Raw genomic sequence first — 6,029 nt, 5'->3', positions numbered from 1 at the left:
TTGAGGCAGGCACCTGTAGTCCTAGCTACTTGGGAGGCTGAGGCAAGAGAATTGTTTAGCCCAGGAGTTTGAGGGTGCTGTGAGCTGTGATGCCACGGCCCTCTACCACTCTACCAAGGGCAACATAGTGAGACTCTGTCTTAAAAAAAAAAGGAAGAAAGAAAAAAGAAATGAGTGTTGGATTTTGTCAAATACTTTTCCTACCTCTATTAGATGGCTATGATTTTCTTTTTAGTTTTTTAATAACATTATTTGCTTTCATTTATTTTATGATCAACTAATAGGCATATATCTTGTTGGGTTTGATTTCCTAAATTGTTGCTTAAAATTTTTGCTTCTATGTTCGAAGAGGAACATTAGTCCGCAGTTTTTTAAAAATCTGATTTTGGTATCAGGATGATCCTGGCTTCGTTGAATGAATGGGGAAGTGCTCCCTCCTTTTTAATTTTCTGAGAAACTGTGTGCAAAATTGGAATAGTTAATTTTCTTGAATGTTTGGGGGAGTTCACCCATGAAGCCATATGGACTGGGAGTTTTCTTTGTGAGGTTTCTAATAACAAATACAGTTTCTTTAAGACGATGGATAGGACTATTTGAGTTATCTATCTCTTCACGAGTTACCTCTAGTTATTCATATCTTTCCAGCACACTTTCGTCCACTTTTTCTAAGTTATCTGTAAGACCTGTAGTGACGGCAACTCTGGTTCCTGATAATCAATAATTTGTGCCTTTCCTCCTTTTTCCTGCTCAACCTGGATAGATATTTATCAATTTCACTGATTTTTACCAAAGAAGCAGCTTTCGAGTTTCCTGTATTGGGTTTCTGTCCAGAATCCCTCTGCAGAGGGCGTTCCCTCTCCTGGGGTTCTCTGCACCTGGGGAATTCACTGAGAGAACTACATCACTAGTTCCCAGTCTGAGGCTGAGCTTCAAAATAAATTCACCTTTGAGCCTCAAAATAAATTCACCTTTGAGCCTTCCCCCCCCCCCACTAGCTAGTTTCATGTCACAAATAATTTTTTTCCAAGGTGCAGCATTCTAATCAAATACCGCAGGGAACGCTAACACGAGAATTTTGAAATGTTCTGCCCCTCAAGAAATAGCCTCAGTGACAGGGAGATGGTGATGGGAGATACTCACGGCCTGGCTCTGCCTTCTGCTAACGTGTGACCTTGAACAAGTGACTAACCCTGCCCAAGTTTCCTCTCTCTGAAACGGGAATAATAACAGGTCTGTTGCAGGACCCAGTGAGTGGAACGCCAGGGCCTGGCACGCATGGGCCGGCTTTCCATCTGGTGCTGGTGTTAAAACACGGCAGTGGGGCTCTGGTCTGGACTCCGCTCCATTTTACTACTTGCAAGGAAGGATTTATGGTCTTCCTTTTTTTACGCTGATGTTGGAGCCAACATTTATTGGTTGTAAATGTTAAAAATATAAACCTGTGGTGGAAATCCACAGACTGTGCATTCTACCTCCTCGTAGACAAGTCCTCGGCCACACCTGGCCCGGCACTGGAGTTTGTATTTCCACCACCCAAAATACACTTCAGTTATAGCAAGTGTAGTTTCAGGTAGTCAGGCAGCTCTGAGGTTGCGCTCAGGGAGAGCACGGATCACGGGAATTTGCCCAAACCCTGTATCCCGGGTGTGTGATGTGTTCATATGATGGGCACAGAAGGGGGTGAGTGATCCCAGATGGCCTCTGAGGCCAAACCAGCTGTCCCCCTATGGTAAGAGCATCCTTGGGGTCCCCTTGGGGAAGCTACTTGATGCAATCCCTGCTGGGAGACTGGGGGGACAGGAGAGCCAGAGGCTGGAGGAGAAAGAAAGTCCTGATGAGTGTGGGGTGGCAGTGGAGGCCTCAGCCTCGTGGGCTCAAGAGGCCCTTAGTTAGCACCCCTTCTGTGACTGTCCCCCTTATGTGACTCTCCCTCCTCTGTGATTGTCCCTCCTCTGTGACTCTCCTCCCTTCTGTGACTGTCCCTCCTCTGTGACTGTCCCCCTTCTGTGACTGTCCCTCCTCTGTGACTGTCTCTCCTCTGTGACTGTCCCTCGTCTGTGACTGTCCCTCCTCTGTGACTGTCTCTCCTCTGTGACTGTCCCTCGTCTGTGACTGTCCCTCCTCTGTGACTCTCCTCCCTTCTGTGACTGTCCTCCCTTCTGTGACTGTCCTCCTGTAGAGGGTGAGCCTAACCCCCACCGTGCTGGAGCATGGGGCAGCCTTGGTGACTGCGTCCTGAATAAGACATAGCTGATGTAGTGCTGTGTGATCTCCCGAGGGAGTGGGAAAGGCCAGGCTGCCACTGCCTCTGCCCGTCTCTTTGGGGATCCTTGCTCTGGGAACCTTCAAGTGACACCTTCCAGACACCTCTGCAGCCAATATGAAGAGGGACAGAGTCACAGAGAGAGACAGAGAGACAGAGAGACATCTTTCCCCTCCCCTCCTCTCTCCTTTTTTTTTTAAATTTTTTTTTTAGAGACAGAGTCTCACTTTATCGCCCTCAGTAGAGTGCTGTGGCGTCACAGCTCACAGCAACCTCCAGCTCTTGAAGCGATTCTCTTGCCTCAGCCCCCCCTTCTTTCCCCTTCCCTCCCCTCCCATCTCTCTCTCCTTCACTCTCAGCTTGCTCTCCGTGTCTCCCCTTCCCACGTAACTTCCTCAAGGAAAGGACTTTGCTTTGTTGACAGCTACACACCCTCGGTCAGGGCCTGGCTCACTGTGGACACTGGATAAATATTTGCTGAGTGGCGAGTGACACACTTTCCTCCCTGGGATGAACCAGGATTCTTGGGATGTGCGTCGGCAGAAGACAGGGTGACACGGACATGTGCATGTGTATCCAGAAACTTGGGAGCACAGGCTTCTCCCTCAGGAAGGACCCCTGCACTTGGAGCACACAGGGCAAGAGCTGACCTGCCCCCCAGAGCCCCTGACCATGACCAGGCATGGGGAGAGTCCAGACTGGATTCCGGGCAGCCTTCACAGCAGTGAAGTCAGTTTCTAGCAAATGTGGCATCAAATAGCAGAATTTTATTTTCCGGTAGCTCTGGAGGCCAGAGCCCAGAATCAAGGCGTAAATGGAACTGGTTTCTGTGGGTGCTATGGGGGGAGAATCTGCCTCGGCCGCTCCCCAGCTCCTGGGGTCCTCCTGTTCTAGGTCAATGGTTCTTACCCTTCCTAATGCCGTGACCCTTTAATACAGTTCCTCATGTTGTGGTGAGGAGGGGTGTCTCGGTTCCTAAGACCATCGGAAATATGTGTGAAAGGGGAAAGGCTCCTTTGACCCCCAAGGGGTGGCAACCTACAGGTTGAGAACCGCTGTTCTAGGTGCTGACTCCAACCTCTGTCCTCATGGGCCCATATCTGGGTTTCCCTTTCTGATTCTTACAGGGTTGGTTGTCATTGAATTTCGGATCACTCTAAATCCAGAAGGACCTCATTTAACTGAAGGCCCTTTTTCCAGATGAGTCAAGTGCACAGACCCATCCCCCTGGAGGTCACACAGCATCACGTCAGCCATGTCCTGTTCAGGACGCAGCTGCCAAGGCTGGCCCATGCTTGGCGGGGTGTGTGTGTGGGGAGTGGGGTTAGGCTCCCCTCTGCATGACAGTCACAGAAAGGAGGACAGTCACAGAAGGGGAGGGGCACAGGCATGTGGGGTTTACGTGTCAGCAAATCTTCCTGGGGGACATGTTCGCCCACTGCCATTGCCCTTGCACACAGGTTGGGGCAGGAGAAAGGGGGCTCCCTCAGAGCACAGAGTGAATCCCAGCGCTGCTGCTTCCTGCCTGAGCAACCTGGACCTCTCTGAGCCTCAGTTTCTTCATCTGTGAAATCAGTCACTACACATGGCTGACTCGTGGATTAACTGAGATGGCCGGCCCAAAGCCACTAACTTGGGCACGTGTTAGGACCTTGATAATTGGCAACGCAGAATTATTTTTACCTATAAATTAGTGGGAACCACAGAGCGTTCAGCCACCAGACACGAAGCCTGGGGACCTGGAGGGCAACGGGATGTCCCAGGAGGGACTGTGCCGGCCCCTTTCTATCCATAAGCCTCTCAAATGAAGGACAGGGTGGACAGAGGAGGGTCTGAGGGGGCTTCCTGGCTGAGAGACCGCCCATTGTTAACCCTTTGTGCCCCACCAGCCCAGGGTGGGGCCTCCTCCCAGCTCCTCCCCCTCTGCTATTTACCCGGGGCTTAGAGTGCCAGCCCGGGCGACATCGCTGCTCCGTTCCCAGCGTGTCAGCCAAGGGTGAGCCTCCCACGCGCACTCTGGAACACACACTTGTGGCATTCTTGGATAGTGATGGCTGCCTCCTGCAAGACAGATGCCCCTCTCTCTGGCCTCCCCGCCCTCTGCCCACCTCTGGGCCCCCAACAGCAGGCACAGACCAGGTCCTCGGAGCTCTGCGGCAGATTGAACCGGGCGACCCCGCCTTTCCCAGTCTGCAACCAGCTCCCGGCGCCAGCCCTGGCCCTGAGAAGAGGCTTTCAGGCAGGCCTGGATTAGCGGTTTGGGGTTTGGAACGTCCGCTTTCGGATAAAATCAGAACTTTTTATAAAAGGAAGAAGAAGAAGAAGACAATTTCAGAGACACATCCCGAAAAACAAAATAGTGCTTCAGCTCCTTCTCTGAAATGACATCAGCGGCCCCCACGAAGCCTGAACCGGCCTCGCTGCATTCAAGCCATCGGGATGTATCATTTCCCATCCAAAGTACCCACAGCCTGGCCTTGTCCCTGTCCCAGCCGGCTCAGAGCCGGCTGCCTCAGTGGGAAGCTGGGGAGTAATTGGCAAAGAGCTAGCTTCAAGGAACTGGGGGTCGGGGTCAAGGTCACGACCGGCCTTACGGCAGTGAGCTCCAGCCCCCACTCCCTCCTCATGGACAGTCAGGGCCTGGGCTTCTGGGCTGGCCCTGCCCAGCTCCCTGCTGTCTGGTCCCCGCACATTGGCTGGAGGACATGTCACCAGCCCAGCTCTAAGCTCCTCCCCACATCCAGTCCGTGGGGACTCCCCACCCCCACCAACTACTCCCGCCGGGCATTTCAACTTCGTGGAAACTGAAGAACATTCTAGAGATAAATTTTTGTTTAATTGAAGCAGCAACCCAATTGCACTTAAATTCATTTGTCATCACTTTAAAATAGACATATAAAAGTGACCAGGGAGAAATTCAATGGTATAGATGAAGAGGCTGATTGCTGGTGGCTGATGGGTTATTGTATTCTTAATTCCTTTTACTTCTGTAAATTTTCTAAATTTTACGTTCATAACACAAAAACATTATTTATGAAAAGCCACCAACTGAATCTTGTCATGGTGCCAAAATGAGCTACTTAAGAGAGTGGAAAGTCAGCCTTTATGGAGAGCCGACAGCCCCCAGGGACTTATTTCTTTGAAGAGTCACTTTTTAAAAACTCAGAAATAATCTGCATAGTTGAAACTTCTGTTCCTCTGGGATTGTTATTCCTTCATTAGTTAAAGTGATTTACTGAGTCACAGGAAATTTCACTGCTGGACCAAAAAGTGATTCCATTTCCCAAGCATTTACTGAGTGTTTTCTCCCGGCCTGGGCCTGATAAAGCCACCATGTTCCTGCCCAGGGGAGGGACACTCAGTCTGGTAGGTATCCTGGAGAGTCAGTTCTCTCATTCATTCAGCAAACACTTATTTAGCTCCCTTGTTTATGCTGGGGACTATCTGGGGATGCTGGGGATGCCGCAGGGTACAAAAGAGGCAATCCTCTCTTCTTCATGAAGTTTGCATTGTCTGTGGCAGATGTGGAGAAAGAGCGTCTTAGTCTGCTTTGGGAGGCTGCGTAGCTTATAAAGAAATAAAGGTCCATGCAGCTCATGATTCTGATGGCTGGAAAGTTCAAGATTGTGCGCCTGCATCTGAGGGAGGGGCAGCTTCTCCTCACAGTGGAAGGTGAAGGGGAGCTGGTGTGGGCGGATGTCAGATGGTGAGAGAGAGAGGAGAGGGAGGAGGAGAAAGAGAGAGAAGGAGGAGAGAGAGAGGAGGG

Source organism: Otolemur garnettii, unplaced genomic scaffold (assembly GCF_000181295.1).
Source record: "Otolemur garnettii isolate 467f Iridium unplaced genomic scaffold, OtoGar3 scaffold00185, whole genome shotgun sequence".
NCBI lineage: Eukaryota > Metazoa > Chordata > Mammalia > Primates > Galagidae > Otolemur > Otolemur garnettii.
The sequence above is the reverse complement of the archived record's forward strand: the minus strand, read 5'-3'. Positions refer to the sequence as shown.